Raw genomic sequence first — 21,905 nt, 5'->3', positions numbered from 1 at the left:
TAGCAGCCTTCTAATTACCAAAAAGCAAAGCCAAAGCCATATATGTCTGCTATTTATGAACAAAGGGGATCCCAGAGAAGCATTTACAACCATTTATTCCATAATTTCATGAGTTGTTTGTAAATAATTTCAGTGAGAAACCTAAAGTTTGTGAAAAAAATTTGTGAAAAAGTAAAAAAAAATTTTTATTTGATCGCATTCGGCGGTGAAATGGTGGCATGAAATATACCAAAATGGGCCTAGATCAATACTTTGGGATGTCTTCTAAAAAAAATATATACATGTCAATGGATATTCAGAGATTCCTGAAAGATAATAGTGTCCCAATGTAACTAGCACTAATTTTGAAAAAAAGTGGTTTGGAAATGGCAAAGTGCTACTTGTATTTATGGCCCTATAACTTGCAAAAAAACCAAAGAACATGTAAACATTGGGTATTTTTAAACTCAGGACAAAATTTAGAAACTATTTAGCATGGGTGTTTTTTGGTGGTTGTAGATGTGTAACAGATTTTGGGGGTCAAAGTTAGAAAAAGTGTGTTTTTTTCCATTTTTTCCTCATATTTTATAATATTTTTTATAGTAAATTATAAGATATGATGAAAATAATGGTATATTTTGAAAGTCCATTTAATGGCGAGAAAAACTGTATATAATATGTGTGGGTACAGTAAATGAGTAAGAGGAAAATTACAGCTAAACACAAACACCGCAAAAATGTAAAAATAGCCTTGGTCCCAAACGGACAGAAAATGGAAAAGTGCTGTGGTCATTAAGGGGTTAAGGGGGGTTTGGGTGGGTTAGAGAAGGGGTATGTGGGTGGTGGGTTTTAATGTTGGGGGGGTTGTATTTTTTTTTACAGGTAAAAGAGCTGACTACTTTGGGGCAATGCCCCGCAAAAAGACCTTTTAAGGGCTGATAAAAGAGCTGATTACTTTGTAATTTAGAATAGGGTAGGGCATTTTTTTATTTTGGGGGGATTTATTATTTTATTAGGGGGCTTAGATTAGGTGTAATTAGTTTAAACTTCTTGTAATTCTTTTTTATTTTCTGTAATTTAGTGTTATTTTTTTGTACTATAGTTTAGTTTATTTAATTGAATTTAATTTTAGGTAATTGTAGTTAATTTATTTAATTAATTTAATGATAGATGTTTTAGCTAGGTAGCTATTAAATAGTTATTAACTATTTAATAACTATTCTAACTAGTTAAAATAAATACAAAGTTGCCTGCAAAAAATAAATAAATTCTAAAATAGCTACAATATAATTATTAATTATATTGTAGCTATCTTATGGTTTATTTTTCAGGTAAGTATTTATTTTTAAATAGGAATAATTTATTTAATTGTAAGTTTTATTTAGATTTATTAAAATAATATTAAAGTTAGGGAGGTGTTAGTGTTAGACTTAGGTTTAGGGGTTAATAAGTTTAATATAGGTGGTGGCGGTATATGGGGGCAGGATAGGGGTTAATAAGTTTAATATAGGTGACGGCGGGGTCCGGGAGCGGCAGTTTAGGGGTTAATGAGTTTAATGTAGGTGGCAGCGATGTAGTGGGGGGCAGGATAGGGGTTAATAAATGTAATGTAGGTGGCGGTGGGCTCCGGGTGCTGCGGTCTAGGGGTTAAACAATTTATTTAGTTGCGGCAGGTTCCAGGATCCGCAGGATAGGGGTTAATAACTTTAATATAGGTGGCGGCGCTATAGGGGGCGGCAGATTAGGGGTTAATAGGTATAATGTAGGTGGCGGCGGGGTCCGGGAGCGGCGGTTTAGGGGTTAATACATTTATTAGAGTTGCGGCGGGGTACAGGAGCGGCGGTTTAGGGGTAATAACTTTATTTAGTTGTGGGGGGCTCCAGAAGCGGCGGTTTAGGCGGTAAAAGTGTAGTTTAGTGTGGGTGCTTAGTGACAGGCTAGCAAGAAAGCTGCGAAGAAGCCGATGAGCAGCGAGATCAATGACTGTCAGTTAACAACAGTCCGCTGCTCATCGCTCCGTACTTGGTGCACGGCTTCTTGACAGCTTTCTTGATAACTTTGGCGAAAGTATTCAGGTCCGTGGCAGCGATGGTAGGCGAGCTTAGGCGAGCATATTGGGCCGGCGAATGCAGGAAAGTAGACGGCTTCATACATAGAGGCCATTGTATTAACTGTTAACTGTCTGACTTATTTTATATGTTAGAACATCGATAGAATGTAGGTTTAACTGATAATCTAACTGTTAGAATTTTAGCATTACAGTTAATCTAACATAAAAATGACCGACACTAACTGAGACTTAATAATTGCATGACCCTGTGACACATCCACAGTAATGACATGAATGATATGAGGTGGCTATTTGAAACGGCACATTGTACACAGATCACTGAAGTACTACCTGATAAAATAGGAAACATCTAAAAATGTCATGGATGTGTTTACATCATGAGACTGAGAGGTGCCGTGCAATTTATAGAGCAGGTTGATGTCTCACGGAGGTGATGTGTACTAGCGTATATATGTGATTCGCAAATCTGTAACGACTGATACATCTTGTCTTGTAATGGGTATTTTGGAAGGACTGGCTCCCTAAACAATGTAGTGCGTTTGGATCGATGGCTATCGGTATCTGATTACGGTGAGCAAGTTGTATCTCACAGCCGAGTGAAAACATGACACACAAGGTCAGATATTCAATCAGCACACAGCGCAAACACACACCTATTCTAAGACATACACAGTACCACGATTGGTCAATGGGAGGGCGTACTTCTCATACTGTAATACTATTGGATGATTAACGCATAGGGCCTATGTATATCAAGAGGTAGCACCCGGGCCTCGGTTTGTCATTTCTCACATTGAAAAAGGCTGCCAAGACATCCGAAACGCGTTTTTGGTAACAAAGTGCATGTCATTTGCACTTTTTATATATTTTTTTAACTAATCTTAATGTTGGTCATCCCTGGACCCTGTCACCTGAAGTCGAGGTATGCTGTTATCGGCCAGGAAATAGGGGGGTGACTATACATTTATTTAGTAATTGGTTGATTCACTTAGATTACAAAGAGGAGACACAACTCTCCATTTTAAACAGTTATTAATAAAGTTTTGATTTTTAATTACGTACTACATAGGAAGGAGTGCTCAATTTAACCCCTACTTAGGTTCTTCCCTATACCCCATATTAGTACCTTGAACAATCACAGGTTTAAAAGGAATGTTTTGAGACTCTGTAAGCAACTGCTTTTAGGTTAATACTTATGAACCGTCTTTTTGGCATTTGACAAAGGGGCTGCAATAGCTCCGAAACGTTATGACTTTTAATATGTTATAATAAACGTTACATTTTATTATACTCAAGTTCAGTGAGTGCCTTTTTCATACATTTGGATTTCTATTTAGTTTAATAGTACACCCTGCAGCTGCTTTCACTGTGGGCCTGTGCTTATCCTTTCTGTAACTATATATATATATATATATATATATATATATATACGCAATAAAAATAAAACATTTCCTTATGTGAAGAACATTGGAATGTGAAATATTCATAACTCCTTAGGTTGTTTCTTTTGCACGTCGGCTTTTACTCAAATGCAAACTTTTTACTTTTTACTTATAATTAGAACGCTACCCAACGGACACAAAAAGCTTACTTCTATTGAAGTTTAAGCTTGAGCGAGAGGCGAGAGCGCTTAAAGGACAAGTAAATACAGTAGATTTGCATAATAAAATAAATGCATTATAAAAAGACAATGCAGTGGCACTTAGTCTGAACTTCAAATGAGTAGTAAAAATGTTTCTGACATATTTCAAAGTGCAGCGTATGCTGCTCATTCCGTGCGAGCCTGGAATCAAGAATTAAGAAGCAGCGGTCATAAGACTGCTGCTCCTTAACCTGTCCCTCACTTTTGAGGTGGCGGACTGCAATCATCCCAATCAGATACGATCAGGATGATTGATACCCCCTACTAGCGGCCGATTGGCTGCGAATGTGCAATGATTAATTCCCGACAGCCAATCATGTCCGCCCACCATTAATTAAATCTACCCCTAGGTGTGTCTTTTAACAATGCATGCTTAAAGGGACCTAAAAGACATTTTTTTTCTTTCCTGGTTCAGAGAATGTAATTTAAAAAAATACTTTCCAGTTGACTTCTGCTATCAAATATACTTTGTTCTCTTTTGGATGCATGTGGCTATATGTCAGCAGTGTTTGCAACAGTGTATAACATTTTATTTCACATACTTCACAGTTATATCTTACCTCATACAGGGCTAGATTACGTGTGGACGCTATTTAGCTCTCCCGCTTGTGCTTTAACATCATTAATATACTGTATGTTGCATCAGGTTGCACTTGTATTATGAGTTGAAAGTACAAAGATGAAAGCGAAAAATCGACGCATGCAAAAACATAAACTTCAAATATCCCGACCGCCATAACGTATTCTCTCATAGCCTTCAATTGAGCACAAAAATTGCAACAAAAAAATATCACCCATTCTTGCAAGCTAACTCGATTGCATTTAATCAAATGCGCTATATACGCGACATGAATTATGAATATTTCACATTTCAATGTTCTTTACATAGAAGAATATGTTCTATTTATTCTTAAATAAATATTTCCATAGATATATATTTATATATATATATTTATATATATATATATATATATATTGATGATATATAGGTATAGATATACTGTATACAGATATTTATATATATATATATATATATATATATATATATATATATATATATATATATATATATAAATATATAAAAATACTTAGAACATGTTCCCCTATGTGAAGAAAATTGGAGTGTGAAATATTTACATTACATACACTTTATTAAATATGAATATTGCATAAATATGATTTTTCATGTTTTCAGCTACTTGACTGATAAGGGCTCCAAGGCACATTTATATACACATTTTTATATATGTATCTCTATGTTAAATCCCTTTGCAGTCCTTTTTTTTTCTTCTAATACCGGAGACCTCATGTCTTTGAGCCCTTTTAACTTTTTAATGCAATTTTTTAATAGTTTTTATCAGACAGTTTTTTTTTTTAAATAACTTTTTATTGACAATAACAGAATGCAATTCCATACCTTTAAAGTCACAGAGGCAGAACAAGAAAAAAAAAAGAAAAAAACATATCACACAATGGTTCCAAGGAGTTATACAGTTAATTCCTGCATTATCGTTAATTACAACTTTCAATAAACATTTATATGAAGAAAAACAAAACAAATACTATTACCAGTAGACTTACAAGAAACTTGCATTAACTTGCGTTAACTTGCATTCCGTATGGTATTTTCCTTAATAAATAAAACTAAAACAAAAAGACTGAGAAAACGAGAAAAAAAAAAACAAGCCTCCACACCCCTCCAAACCTCCCGCCACCCCCAATTCTACTCTTGTCATTAATCAGGGAATTCGCCGTTTGCTATGGCGGTTTCCATATAGATAGAGCCCTGAAATGGAGAAATGATTTGTTTTTGTATTTCTGTAGGGAAGCTGTAGATTATGCTTTTCCATTTATAGAAGAATTTTTTAATTCTATGCTCTGAATCTATTGATGTATCCATTTGTTCTAGGATTAATTGGTTTTTGAGTTTTTGTATAAATTCTTTCAAGCTTGGAACTTGATGCGATTTCCAGTGTTTCAAAATCAGTAATCTACCCGTAATGATTAGCGTATTTAATTGGCGGATATTTTTATATGCTAACTCCTCCTGGTTTATTAAAAAGAAAATGTTCTTATCATTAAATCTTGCTTTGATTTATTTTGCTTGCCCAGTTTGTTATTTTAAACCAGAATTTTTTAATTTTTGTACAGCTCCAAAAACAATGATCTAAGTCAGTGTTAATAGTTTTGCATTTGTTACAACGTGCCAATGTTTTGTCCCATCTAGCCTTTACTTGAGGTGTAATATAAATGCGATTTATAATTTTCATGTGTGATTCTCTCCACGAAGAAGCAATTGTTGCTCTGTCTACCAAATTAAAACTAGTCTGTATTTTTTCAGTTGAAACTTGCCAAGTGTCTGCTATTCTTTCAATATTGCGCTGTCCATACGTGCTATTAATTATTTTATAGATGGTTGAAATACTATACTTCCCTGCCCTAAAGAGAATTATGGCCGGGTCCATTTTATCCCATGTCTCTACCATTATATTTGTCTGTAGTGTTCCCTGGAGATAGTGTCTTATTTGCAGGTATGCGTAAAATTCTTTGCTTGTTAAATCAAATTCCTGTTGTATTTGAGAGAAAGACTTACAGACCTTTAAGTCATCCTCTATTAGTTGATTTACCTTAATTAATCCTTTCGCTGCCCAGTTTTTAAAAATTTTAGATTCTATTCCTGGTGTAAAATTAGGGTTTCCTTGAATAGGAAGGTATTTTGAGTAGGTTACTGATATGTTTAATTGTATAAGAATCTTTTGCCATGCCTTAATTACCATTTGTATGGCCGGGAACTGTTTAATTTTATGTGGACATTTGTCGATAGTAGTATGCAACAGAATATGGGGCTACCAAAATCTCTTCCAGGGGTAAAACCGTATAGTGGTCCGTCTTTGCTAGCCAATCCAGTGCAATCTTTGCGATACAGGATAAGTTATAAGTCTCAATATCTGGTAAAGCACAGCCCCCATCTCTTCTAGAAAAAGAAAGTTTTTTAAGTGATATAGCCCATCTTTTCTTAGCCCACAAAAATTGGCTACATGCTTGTTTATACAATTTAAGATCCGGCTTTTTTATCAAAATAGGTAGATTTTGCATTAAGTATAGCAATTTGGGAAACAGCAACATTTTGATTAAGTTAATTTTACCGGTCAGGGTGAGTTTAAATTTTGCCCATTTTTCCATGTCATGTTTTATTTTAAGAAAGATTGGGGGGTAATTGAGATCATACCAATCTTTAAAATTAGTCGAAAGTTTAATACCAAGATAGGTAAAAAAACCTTTTGCTTTCTTAAAAGGAGAAGATTGCACTGAATTCTTATTTTTACATAGCCAAAAGATTTCTGACTTTAAGGAGTTGATTTTGTAGCCAGAAAATGTGCCAAAATCTTGTAATATTTTATGTAAAATTGGTATAGATTTTTTTGTGTTGGCGGTTAGAACTAATAAATCGTCAGCATATAGTAGTGTCGTTACCCGCCTTTTACCTATCTTGATCCCTTCCAGATCTTTTCTCAATATTATGGCGAGGGGTTCTAATGCCAGGTTAAACAAGTAGGGAGACAATGGGCATCCTTGTCTAACCCCTTTGTATATAGGGAAATATTTCGAGAGAGTATCATTTATTATGACTGCAGCGGTAGCTGACATATATTAAGGAAGTGAATTGGAGAAAAGGGCCCTCGACTCCATACTTTTTTAGTGCTGTAAAAAGATGATCCCATATAATGGAGTCGAAGGCCTTCTCTGCGTCAATTGTTATTAATGCTGCATCTGGTCCTGATAAACCATCGCCCATATCTATTTTTTTTAAAAAGATTAAGTATTAGCTCCAGTTTACGTAAAATGCGTGTACAACTTCTACCCGGCATAAAACCTACTTGGTCTTTATGTATTAATGATCCAATTAGTTGCTTAAATCTGTGACAAATCTAGACATCAATAATTTATAATCACTGTTTAATAGTGATATCGGTCTATACGACCCTACATCTTCTGGATTTTTATTTTTTTTCAAGATCAACACTATTAGAGATGCGGCAAAATATTTAGAACACACCATATTTTCAATGAAGTATTGGTTAAACAAGGAAGTTAGTAAAGGTGTTATGTCTTCAGAAAGAATTTTGTATAGTTCTGCTGGGATCTGGTCTGGACCCGCGGCTTTGTTAGCTGCTAATTTTTTAATTGCATTGGTGACTTCCAAGGCTGTGATAGGGGAATTTAATTCATCTAACCTTGTTCGCTCTAACCTTGGCAGTTGTAGTTTGCTCCAAAAATTATTTTTGGTTTGTGTATTAACTGGTGTCTCCGCATAGACCTCCTGAAAATATAGGGATATAAAGTTTTGGATTTCTTTAATGTTAGTAGTACGCCCAGAGGGGTCTTAATAGAGCCAATAGTATCCCTTTTTTTTTTAGATTTGGTTATATTAGCTAGGAATTCCCCAGCTTTTCCGCCATGCCTATAAAAAAAGAGCCTTTTTTTAAGATCATCTTGCGCAGTTTTTTGCGTTAGAAATATTTCTCTTTCTTTTTTAGTTTTTTGATAGGTTTCCCATTGTTTTCTAAAGGGGTTGCTAATATATAAATTGTATGTATTACGTAAGCGTGAAGCCAGTTCAATATCTCTAGCCATTTGTCCTACCAAGTAGGCTTTGATTTCGCCTCTTATCACAGCCTTAAAGGTCTCCCATACAATTTCCAAATTTATTCCTGGAGTTGCGTTGATCTGCATAAAATCTATCCATTTAATTCTTAACCATGTCTTGAATTGTGTGTTTGACATTAGATACCTGGGGAAAAAAACCTACTTAAATTACTTTCTTGTGCATTTTTTAGTTTAAGATTAAGTGTGATAATTGCATGATCCGATAAGACTATTTCTTGTATCTCAGCCTTCATTTCTAGACTTAATAATTTCTCGCTTACCAGGAAATAGTCTATCCTAGACATCGTACAGTGTGCGTGTGACTCGCATGTGTATTTCCGCAAATCTGGGTTTTGCACCCGCCAAATATCTTTAATATTTAATGGATTACAAAAGTTCTTAAATAATTTAAGTTCCTGCTTGCTATTCCTGTTTAGTGACGGTTTAAGCCTGTCCAAACTGGGGTATTTAACTAAGTTAAGATCCCCTGCTATAATCAAGTTTTCTGTAGAGCTAAATAATAACTTGGTCTGCAAGTTTGCCCAAAATGGTTTGTCTACTTTATTAGGACCATAGATATTACACAATGTGATCTTTGTCCCTGAGATTTCAAGCTGAATTATCAAGAATCTTTCTTCTGGATCTAGCTCCTTTCTTAAGATTTTGTATTGTAGTTTTTTGTGAAACAAAACTGCTACTCCCTTTTTCCTACTGGCACATGGTGTGCCCACTACTTCTCCCACCCAATAACACCTTAGTTTATGCAATTCAGCCTCTTTCAGATGCGTTTCCTGAATAAATGCAATGTCTATTTTATGCCTTTTTAACTGGGCTAATATTTTTTTGCGTTTTATAGGTGATGAAATGCCCCCTACATTCCACGAAGCGAAGTTAACTGAATTACACATTTATATATAAAAATTGAATCGCCCCTTTATACAAAAAATAGACATATCTTGCATAGCTAACTCTATAGGTAGCTAGAAGCAAGTGGGTGATGGGGGGGAGGAGGGGTGAGAAAAAACAAACAAAAAAAACCCCAGATAAAAATAAAGTATTTGAGCTACATCAGACAATTTACCTGGAGGGTGGGTCAGTTTCAACACAATCACCATAAATTTAGCAAATAATTCAAGAAAACAACTCGTGCAGCAAATATCCATTCACAGTTAGATAGATTTAATTTTGGCAAATTCTCTAGCTTCCTCTAGGGAGTTGAGAACCTTATTTTCGCCATCTGTTAGGATTTTAATTTTTGCGGGGTAAATGACCGTAGCTTTTATACCTGCCTGGATTAGCTTAGTACATATCGGTGTTATTTCTCTGCGTTTTTGTGACGTCTCAACTGAGTAGTCTTGGAACATTAATATAGATTTGCCTTCTAGTGAGAATGGGGTATGCTGTCTGTATTGTTGCATTAGTTTTACCTTGTCTTTAAAATTAAGAAACCTAGCTATAATTGGCCTGCTCTTGACTGACCCATCTGGTAGTGTTTTAATTGAGCCCATACGATGTACTCTCTCTATCACCAATGGCAAAATTTCAGATGCAATTCCTAACTTCTGTGGTATAGCCATTGACATAAGATTGTCTAGATCTTGATACTCTTTTGTCTCTGGTATCCCAAGCAGTCTAACATTATTCCTACGGGTGCGATCTTCTAGGTAATTTAGTTTGTCTTGTAAATTTGCTATATGGACACCCTGATCCCTTACTACTTGATCCTGAACTAACTTAGCATCTTCTAAATCAGAGATTCGTTGTTCTGCCTCGTTTAGTCTTAGGGTGAATTGTTTAATTTCTGTGGTTAAGTTGTTTATATCCATTTTAACTTGTTCAAACTGCGGTAGCATAAGTGCAGCAATCTGCTTTACTATATCCTGTGTATCAGTGTTATGGGCGTCTATATTCATACCTACTGTAGCTATATTCCCTAGGTTGTCTGTGCTAAGTCTATTTTTCCTGTCTCTTATCTTAGCCGGCAAATTTGGTGATTGTGGTTTGTAATTAGTGATAAATTTCTCCATGTAAAAGAACGTGAAGAAAGGTGATGCGTGTGACGCGTGATTACGTATAGCAGTGTACAAAAATAAAAAAAAATCAAGTGATAGTGTTGGATACTCTATAAAGTGGGGGTATATGTGAGAATTGTTAGGGTCTTTTTTTTTTTTTTTTTTACTTAAGAAATGTCTTAGATAATTAGGTAATAATATGCATAAGTTGATAATGGATGATATACTTAGTGGACAGTTGTCCGTGCCTGTGGTATTGTGAAGAAAAACCAAAGAAGAAATCTTTTACAAGGATAGTTCAGCTAATTAAATCACCTTGAACTTAGACTAGGATTTTTTCTTTATTCTTTTTTTTATTTTTTTGTACTTTGCCGTACTATTTACTTTTAAACAGTAATCGCCCCCTGCTCATTGAAGCTGTACTATCTACTACAGTGATATTTAACCTTTTTTTTGCCGTGGCACACTTTTTTACATTAAAAAATCCTGTGGCACACCACCATCCCAAAATTTTTAACAAATCACACATTGTAGCCTAATACAGCATATATATATATACATACACACAAACACACACATACTGTATGTATTGTGCTGTTATGCCATGCCTCCTACAAACTACCCCTGCACTGGGAGTAAAAAACAAGCAAAGTTTAAAAAATATGTCACACTGTTGTCAGTCTGCCGTGACACACCTGAGGATCTCTCACGGCACACTAGTGTGCCACGGCACACTGGTTGAAAAACACTGATCTACTATATAATTGTCAACAACAGTAGGGGGAGAAGAGGCTGGTGTCGGGTCTGCAATGCTACATTCTAAACATTCATCTTGAGATAACTTGACAAAATATAGTTCTTTTGTGGCCACTGTTTAGACACTCTAGGTTAAGAAGCAGAACAAATAGCCCAGCAAGCAACTAACCAACATAAACAGAGAATATCTAGGCTTAGGCCAGTTTGTAACACGTAACAAAGAAATATTAACTTTGCCCTTAGATATATATGCTTGTTATTACATATATCAATTTTGCACATTAACTTGCTTAATAACAAAAAAACAATGTAAATAAACAGTTATCCAGCAGACCTCTGTAAATATAAAACACTGCAAAAAAAAAAAAAAAAGAATTGGTGAGCAAAATCAGAGAAATATCAAAAGGGAGAACAAGAGCCACAGTTTATTCCATTTATGCAGTGTCTTATAGCTGTGGGTATCCTACAGTGTCCTGCTTTGCCCCAATTAATGGAAGGGGAAGAGTGTTCGGCAGTACCTTGCAAGAGTATTATCAATTAGTAACCGTTAGCCACTCTTTTCCCCTAGAAAGGAAACTCTCAGATGGTAGCTGAGGACACTGTGATTTATATAGATAAGTCAATAGCTGCTTTTGGACCGCCCTTAGTTCATTTTTCTACTTTACTGAAATGTCTCTTGACTGTTTTATGCTGCCAATCATCAGATAGACTCCTCTCTTATGTCAGGCTCCTCTGCAACTGACAAAGTTAAAGAAAAAAGAGAAATGGCCGCAGAGTTCAACTGAGTATGTGCAGTTCAAATTATAGACTGTGTTCACTTTACTTTACTTTGCTATAATGCTAGTACCCCTCTCTAGTTACTTTACCAAAGTCCACATATTTGCGGCGGGGGACCGCACAGCAGATCACACAGTACTCTCTCACCTTGCCAGGCCTTCCAAATATAATGATACCCCACCCTGGTTTGTCTTACCAGAGTCCACAATCGTCGCGGGGGGGAAATCTCACAATAAGATATAGGATCAAGGATATTACCGCTGTTGTTAGGCACCGTTGCTGTTAGCTCATGCAGCACTACATCTCCCGTAGTCCAGCTGCGTCCCACTGCGGTCTGTATGCGCCTCAGCTAAATGGTGTTACACTGTGGTGGTGAAAAACTTCTACCCGCGTCCGTCGTCAGTGCTGATGCAGCACAACAGTCCCAGGCGCGGGGACCTCCATACGCCTGTAAGTATGACCGGGAACTGTGCAGGCGAGTTCCGGTTAGAAGCTCCAATATCTGAGGGCCCTGAAAGGAAAAAGCCGGCCCCAAGGAATTGCCTGCAGGTGTGTAGATTCTCTGTGGCTTCACTCTCTCCCACTAGAGTCCGCACACGCTACTGATGCGTGCGTCACCGCCCCTTCCGGTCTCACCGCCCCTTCCGGTCCCCAGTTATCAGACAGTTATTATAAAATTTTTTAAGGAAGAACATAAACAGGATTACAAGTCCAAAAAGAAGGGATTTCAGCACTCTTTTAAAAATATATACAAATTTATTAGTTTCTTAAAGAGTTAAGAGCATAATGCATCAGGTGAGAGGAAGGACACATATACACACATTAAAAATACCACAACATCAATACATTGACGTATAATCATAAAACCACAGAGAATCAAAAGCCATACTAAACATTATAAAGTAGCAAAACCATATAACTATGGCTAAATATGTGACATCAACAAGAATTACCTTCTTAGAACAATGTCCATAAATGGGTTATAAGACCAAAAGGTCATCCGTGAGAGATCCAACTAACAACAGGTTATCCTGTCACATGCTCACTGAAGTAACACATTATTGGTTGAACAGTTCTCCAAACACACGCAGGGAGAGAAAGGCGCCAGCTACAAACAGTCAGTCTTGTTAACCCCTTGTATGCCAGACTATCTGGAGGTAGTATCACATAGCAATCACTGTGCAGAGGGTGTGTGCAATGTCTTTAAAAATCTTCAGCAAAAAACTTCATGTGTGAAGCCTATAACGATGTTACAGAGTTTACTGTATACAGTATATACATACGCCTTCTCCTTCAAAAGAGCAAACAATATCACAAAGCTGCATACACAGGTCACTGCTCCTCAGCTTGCCTCCACATTAGTTTGGCAGCTTCCATTCCTTGGGAACACATACTTCCTCATGTATGTCTCAGCTCAGATATATATACGAACAGCTTGCTTAAGGATCCGGAACACATCCAGATTTCCACTCATGTGAAGCCACTCCAGCTATGGTAGAAAGGTAATTGCTTCAGAATATCCACAGCTTATCTGCTGCTTGTGATCTCATCAACCAGTTCTTGCATGCACATATTAAGCTGCATGTATAACCAATAGCATCATGGTCAGTTCAGGACATTGTTTCTAGTGCTTGTTGAGGTAGCCAAATGGCTCAGTTCTCATAGGTACATAAAAGGAGTTGAGTCAACGCACTCTGACATCACAATTACAATATCCAAATTTAAAAGATACAAATTAAACAGCATAAGAGATCTTAAAAGTGTGCACACTTATCAAACACCCAAATCAAACAAAGTAGTAACAGCAAACTTTACTATATACATGAAAAATATATACATAGTTGTCACGGATACTGGGCTGCAAGGGTTAAACCCCTACCCCCTACTATCTCACCCCTCTTGTTCCTTGGCGGTTTTGGGCTCCTCAGAGCAACCACAATCTCGAAACTCTTCCCTTTTGTAAGAAATGTATGTTGAACCTGATCTTGAAGGAGCTGGTCTCTGACCGACCTATCCCTCTCTGGCTGGGCTCCTGGAACTACGGGAAACTTTACCTCCGGCCGCTTCAGAGGCCCCTTGTCCCAGAGCTCCGCTCTCTTGGGGATTGGTACCCCTTGGGGAGGGCAAGAATCCATTGGGAACCAGGGTTTCCGAGCTCTATTCCGCAGACCGCGCTTCGGCTGGCCGGCCCCATGGAACCGCCGGCTGGCTGCATCAGCTCCGATCCCCCATCCTCTTTAATGCAAGTTGCTCCAGCGGTCATTTGTCCCAGAGCTCCACTCTTCTGGGAATTATTACCTTTTGGGGAGGACCAGAGGTGAGCTCCCATGGGAACCAGGGGTTTTGGACTCCCCTTCATCACCTAGTCTCCAGCTGCCTTCCTGGTGACATCCCTAGCTCCGGGCCCCAGCCATGGATCAGGGCACATTTTGGACTGTATCAGCTGGGGACCAAGGGCTTTCCATTGACGCCCTGGAATTGCTGCCGCTCCCTCAGGATCACCCCGAATGCACTATCCCCATACAGTTGGACACTGGGGAACAATGCACACTATGGTGGCGCCAGCCTGTCTGGAGGGGCAGGAATGGCGGGAGATTTGAGGGACTGATAAGTCTCTTATCAAGATCAGTTTGTGTATAAATGTTGTGTGTGTTTCCTAATAAAGTGTACTTCGTGTTTTCACCTGAATGCTAGTCTGTCTAGTTATTTGGGTGGGTTCTGCTAAAATCAGTCGGAGTAGCCGGAATCCATCACAGTGGTGGCAGAGGTGGGATGCTTCTACCTGGAACATCTAAATCACCACCTGAAGGCCTTGTCAGATGGAGCAGTATCGTGAGCTTCCGGAAAGAGGAACTGAAAAATTTGCTGCAAGCTAGAGGAAAAGTGGCTGGCCACAAGTCAAAGGCAGCAATCATAGTCAAACTGATAGAGGATGATCGGGCTAACAAGTCGATTGGTGGGTCGGATAGCGACCAAGGCAGCAGGCGGCCCAGTACAGCCTCGACCCAGGAGATTATGATGTCTGATCTCCAGAGACAGATCCATTGGCAACTGGACCTCTATGGACCTAACCCCCTTGAGGAGATCATTACTAGGGTCATTACCAAATCCACCAACATACATATGTTGGAGCTTCAGAAGTCTATGGGGGGAGTCATGCTGGATCCCCTGGACTCCCCTGCCCAGCCCAGCCCAAGAAACTACCTAATGAGGCTTTTCGAGCCTTCAAGGACGATAAGGGAGAGGATATCAACCACTACCTCCAGCTGTTTGAGACTCAGTGCCGGTTGCAGGGTGTTGCCACTGCCGATCGGGTTACTATCCTGATCACGAAATTGTCTGGTAGGGCCCTGGAGGCTTTCCACATTATCTCCTCCGGAGACCAAAACAACTATGACCAGGTGAAGGAGCGCATTCTTGCCCACTATGGACTCACGCTGGAGGCTCACCAGCTGAAATTCAGGAAACTTCTAAAGCAACCCGGCAGTTGTGGAGGCTATGCAGAATCAAACTCCTGCACAGTGCTCCATATCACCTCCAGACTAATGGGCTATGTGAATGGTTTAACGGGACCTTAAATCAGTTGCTTAGGATGTTCTCATCCACTCACAAGGACTGGGAGAGGTTCCTGATGCATCTACTCTTTGCATAAAGAGAGGTGCCCCAGGAATCCACTGGTTTCTCCCCATTTGAATTAGTGTATAGCCAGAAGATAAGGGGACCCCTACACCTAGTGAGAGCATATTAGGAGGGGGCAACAGAAGAGGAAGGAACATCCATTGTGGAGTACATCCTCCAACTCATGGACCGACTGAAGGGCCTTGCCGGCAGGATGCAAGATAGCCTTCAGGTCGCTCAAAGATAACAGAAACAATGCTCATACTTGAACCTTGACAGTAAGACAGAACCTTGACAGTAGGAAAGAAGGTCCTAGCTCTGAAGCCTTTCAAAACAGACAAGCTACAGTCCTCCTGGCAGGGACCCTACTGGGTGGTGGAACAGCTGAAGGACACCACCTACTTGGTAGCCAAATGTTCAGATGACAGAGTCCGCCGGACCTTTCATGTAAGCATGTTAAAGTCCTACCTAGAAAGGATCAAGGATGTGGCAGCTATATGTTCTCTGGCTGTGGAGAACTCTGAGAGTCTTCTCATTCAGGAGCTCCCCCGGCAAAATAAGACCCCCAAGGAGTAGCCGACATACCCCTATACAAGAGGTTAGGGACTGGAAAGAGAGAGCAAGTCTAGCGACTTCTTGAAGACAGACGAGAAATGTTCTTTACTTTCCCTGGATACACCACAGTGGCCGTACACCAAGTGGAGACCCTGGGACAGGCACCCCTATGACAGGCAGCCGACAGGGTCCCTGAGGCAGTCAGGGACAGTATGCACCATGAGCTCAGGGCAATGTTGGACCTAGGTGTTGTTGAACCGTCCAACAGTCCTTGGGCCTCCCCGGTGGTGCTGGTACCCAAGAAGGACGGGACTACCCAGTTCTGCATTGACTACCGTAAGCTCAATGACAGAACCACAAGTGATGCATACCCTATGCCCCGAGTCAATGACCTATTAGACAGAATCGCCCGCAGCTACTTCCTGACCACCCTTGACCTCTTGCAAGTCCCTGAGTCCGTCCCCAAGTCCGCCTTCATCACCCCTTCTGCCTCTACCAGTTCAAGGTCATGCCAATGGATTTGAGTCATGCCAAAGGATGGTGGATCACTTTCTGGATGGCCTCCAGGACTATGTCTGCGCATACCTGGACAATATTGCCATCTATAGTGACACCTGGGAGGACCATTTGGCTCACTTAGACATTGTTCTAGACCGCCTCTGAGCGCTGGGCTGACCTGAAGCCTGACAAATGCATCATAGGGCACTCAGAGGTCCAGTACCTGGGCCATCGAGTTGACCTGCGTAAGCAGCAGCCAAGCCTGCTAAGTTCTGGCTTTCCTAGGAACCCGCCGGGTACTACCAGAAATTGTCCATAATTACAGTGGCCCTCGCCAAACCCCTGACCGACCTGACCTGTAAACGACTACCCGGACTGGTCCTGTGGTCCCCAGAATGCGAAACTGCCTTCCAGAGCCTTAAATCTGCCTTAATCTCTGCTCCTGTCCTGGCCCGCTCCTAACCCCACCCAACGTTTTTGTGTCCCACACCTTTGCCTCCATGTTCGGGGTTGGGAGCAAGTGTTAAGTCAGGTGGATGAAGAGGGACAAAACCACCCATAGCCTACATCAGTATTAGCTGTGGCCCAAAAAGGAAGGCTACGTGCGGGTAGAGAAGGAGGTGTCTGCCCTAGTATGGGTCCTGAAGAAACTACAGCCCTACCTCAATGGAGACCTTTCACCATCCTCACAGACCACAACCCCCCTCATATGGCTTAACAGTGTTTCTGGGACAACGGAAGATTGCTGAGGTGGAGTTTAGTTCTGCAGCCCTTTAACTTTGACATTCAGTACAGGTCGGGAAAAAGCAATGGAAACGCTGATGGACTTTCCCGGCAGACTGAAGTGGCCTAAGCTCCTCAGACATCCCCAGACCGACCTGTGTGTGGATCTAGCTGGGTCTGCCGAACTGGAAGGGGGGAGCTGTCATGGATACCGGGCTGCAAGGGTTGAACCCCTACCCCCTACTATATCATTTATAATTATTACCCCCCTCTTCCATTTCTAATACCTTTATCAATTGCCATTATTTTTAGAGAGGCAGTACTTACAATTTGTTTCTTAGCAAAATGTCTTGCAACATTAGTGTCTCTACAGTTAGTGTGCTGCTGTATACAATCTTTCAAGATTCTTTTGTTTTTTCCAACATAAAATAAAGGGCACGAGCAGTGAAGGAGATACACAACTCCAGTGTTTTAATGAGTGAAACATTACTGTTAAATGTGTTTTTGATGTGTTTTGTGCCCCTTTTTTGTCTCGCATAACAGTTAGCCAGAGGCCTGAAGTCGAGCTAATCCAATGCACGTTAAATTTGATTGCACTTAAGCACACTGCTGTCCTGGGCTTTTTCTTCGAAGATCTTGCTGACATCTACGAAGATCTTGCTGACAGCAGCAAGATTACGCTATTTATGCATGCCCCACAAATAGCAGGGCACTCTGTGTCCCTCTATGCATTGGTTTTGGGTTGTGCCGTACGTTGGTGGTGTGGGAGGGTCAGGTGGGAGGTGGGTGGGCAGCCCATCACTGGAGGGGGAGGCAGGGGGATGGAGTGGATGGAGTACTAAACTGCAGAAAATAATTTCCACAATTAGAGGGAGGGAGGGAGGGGGAGAGAGAGGGAGGAATCCATTAACTTCAGAAAATGTGTTAAGAGAGTGGGGACCCTACAGAACATCACTTGGAGGGGAGGTGGGGAGGGGGTCCCCTACACTACAGAAAAATGTTTTTTTATTATAAAATAAATAAAAATGTAAAAAAATATTATGAACTGGGTGCTAGCAGACAGCTGCCAGTACCTAAGATGGCGGATACTAGTTGGAGGGGGGAGGGTTAGAGAGTTGTTAAGGGATCAGGGAGGTGGGAAGGTAAGGGGGAATCCTACACTGCAGAAAATAAATAATTAAAAAAAATTGCCCTAAAACTTAACATTGGCAGACTGTCTGCCAGTACTTAAGATAGTGGTAACCAGTGGGTTTGAGGGAGGGAATAGAGTTGTTTAGGAGAGATCATATAGTGATCAGTGGGTGGCAGGGTAATCTCTACACTAAAGCTAAACTTAACCTTACAAGCTACATGATCAACCCCTTCACTGCCAGGAATTTCAGAAGTGTGGTGTGCAGCTGCAATTTGCAGCCTTCTAATTACCAAAAGTCAGGGGCAAAGCCATGCATGTCTGCTATTTCTAAATAAAGGGGATCCCACAGAAGCTTTTACAGGCATTTATCTTATTACTGCATATGTGATAGGTAAATAATTTCAGTGAAAACCCCCTTTGTGAAAAAAGTTAACAATTTTTTTTATTTGATTATATTGGGCAGTGAAATGGTGGCATGAAATACCAAAATGAGTCTAGAGCAATACCTTGAGTTGTCTACTAAAAATATATATATATAGTTTTGATAGATAAACAAAAAAAAACAAGGCTCTTTTTCTCTTTAAATGGAGTAATAGCAAAAATGCTAAATTTGCTCTGGTCTTTTGAGTAAGTTTTTGTCTGAAACTGTCCCTGTGATGGATAAGTCTATCTGCCCAGTCCTGTCTGTTGGAATAGCGTGGGCATGAAAGGGTTAATAGCTCTCAGCCTCTGGTTCCCTTACACCTTTACATCTAGAGGGACCTAAAGGGATATCAAATTAAGCCCCAAATCCTGAACAACACAACCTCAGATTTACTATACTGTCCCCACCCCAGACTTTAGATATGGATGTCTAGGGGAACCCAAATAAAACTCTATTAATATTCTAAAGAACATGCTGCAGATGTACCAATAACCCATACAATTAACCAGTTTTGTAATTTGATTACAACCTTGTCTATACAGAGCGTATGAATTCAGATACTAGAGTCCAAAGACAGAATTATATTATTAATATTTTAAAAATAAAATACAGATAAATGTTACACAGTGCTAAATTACAAAAAACGGAAGGCATACTAACAAGAAAATAAATGAAAAAAAATACAGTTCTTGAAAAATAAATTAGGACGTAAACAAACACAAACCTAATCGTTCAAAAATATCTCTGATACTGTTTAAGCAGGCTTGTAGGTACTCCTTTTCAGATGTTGCTTGCATCTTTTTATATTCCACTATATCTCAGAGTCTCTCTATGTCTTGTCTTGTCTTCATTACGACTACGGGCCCCTCTTTCCAATTCCTTACTCCATGGTACTAAGAGACTCCAAGCACCAGGAGGAGGGGGGAAGGGGGTCTTTAGATCAATGGAGGCTATAGCAAACACAGATATTACAAAAAAAAGAACATTTTAGATTAACCCTGGCAATGCTGTGACACCACACCACATATGTTGAGTGGCTATTCCAGGTAGTAACTACTTCTCATGAGTGTATCCTGAGAGTCCCTTTGACAGCACCCCTTTGACAGAATCACTGTGTAGTAGCCAACTATGATGATTTAAGACCCCTACTAAAGACATGGAAACAGAGATTGGGAAACTGGTATTACTTAATCAAGCCCATCCATCGGATTAACAGTTTTTGAATAGTGATATAATTACTCAGTTTGGTTTATAAGACTCTTGGACAGTGCCTATTGACTTTAAAAAGCTTGTATCAAAAGATAAAGATAATATTGTTTTAATAAAATAAAAATATATAGATATATACTGTATATTAAAATTTGAATATTCTTAATTGTAACTCCTTAATAGATTGTATTGTGTCATATTTATTAAAGGGATATTAAACTGTATAAGATTTTAATATATAGAGATAGATTACAAGTGGAGCTCTAAATTATCGCATGCCAGCAAATGGGCAAATTCGGATTACAAGTGGCTGATTATTGCTACCTGGAGCTTGTGGTAGCAATAAGCACTCAAAAACTTAACCAGAAGTCAGACCTCTTGTTATTTTTTTAAATGTCCCCCAATTGCCCCCAAAATTAATTGTGAGGTCCCTTTTAAAAAAAATAAATAAAAATGTAGCATTTTTTGTTTATCAAAAAATAACTGAACTGTGTTGGCAGGTGTGGGGTTAGAAAACAAATGTCACTGAAAAGTGCCTTTACATTGCAGTCTATATATACTGTATGTACATGCTAATATACATATATATATATATATTTATGTGTTAATATGTGTATATCCACATATTCAAATACAGAGAAAACCAGGATCCTTACAAACACCAATAAAGGTAGATTTCTATGATATGCAGTCTATCAAAGGTGTCAGCATATATGTGGCTCACCTGCCCACCTGCTCCAGCCAAATCACGAACAGCCACAACGACGAACCAGCTGGTATGTGAAAGTAGAAGAAAAAGAAAGGAGGCAGTTTGTCTTGTTAAAATCCAAAATGTATTATTCCATAATAGGATAAAACAGGGTACTGCAACCCTCAGGTACACTCAAACATACACGGACGTAGCACAAGATGCCATCTTGTGCTACGCGGGAGTGTACCTGAGGGTTGCACTACCCGGTTTTATCTTATTATGGAATAATACATTTTGGATTTTAACAAGACAAACTGCCTCCTTTCATTTGCTTCTATATCCACATATTAACACATAAATATATATATGTATATATTCATATACAATTTCTGCCCATCACTGCGTGACTTACCCCATTCGCTGTGCTAGTTCTCATGCCCTGTTTTACTGCATGAAAAAGAGGCTCCCATTGGAGCCTATGGAAGCGTGCTCTCAGTAGCGCAATGCGAATGCGAGGTCCCATTCACATTGCACCTCACTTGTAATACCAGCACACATTATTTGTTTGGCCCCTTTTCCTGTAAGTTTACTCTGATAATTGATGGCTTTTAAATTCCAGAGATTCTATAAAGTAATGGACGCCCCTAGGTCTAAACTTAATTTTTAAGCTTATCTCACTGTCCTGCTGCAAACAATTAGAAACAGATATAAAACAGGCAATAAAATCTACAAGCTTGTGTTGAATTCCACACAGTATTGTTTACACAAAGTCTACTTTATTGCTTGGTTTATATATCACTCCCTAACTGTTCTCCACAGAAGACAGAGATAAATAGAAAACAATTTCAAATATAGCAGCACCCATTACTTTATAGAATCTAGAGTACTTTATAGAAACTATATTTAAACACTTACATCATCAATATTTAAACAACTAATATAATGGTAAACAATACAGTTACATATTATTCTAAGGCTAATCTTTGCTTTAAATACATCATTATATGTAGCATGTATTTACTGTTTAATATCCCTTTAAGGTTTGTGCACTGCTGGGGCTCGATTTAAGACCGCTGCTACTTACTCTTTCCCCACCTCAACGCTTTATAGAGTAAAATCTTCCAGATCAGATGACAATCATTTGAGGACAGGAGGAGCAACTGCACAAGAA

The sequence above is a fragment of the Bombina bombina genome, chromosome 6 (genome assembly GCF_027579735.1).
Source record: "Bombina bombina isolate aBomBom1 chromosome 6, aBomBom1.pri, whole genome shotgun sequence".
Classification (NCBI taxonomy): domain Eukaryota; kingdom Metazoa; phylum Chordata; class Amphibia; order Anura; family Bombinatoridae; genus Bombina; species Bombina bombina.
Note: the sequence above shows the minus strand (reverse complement) of the source record.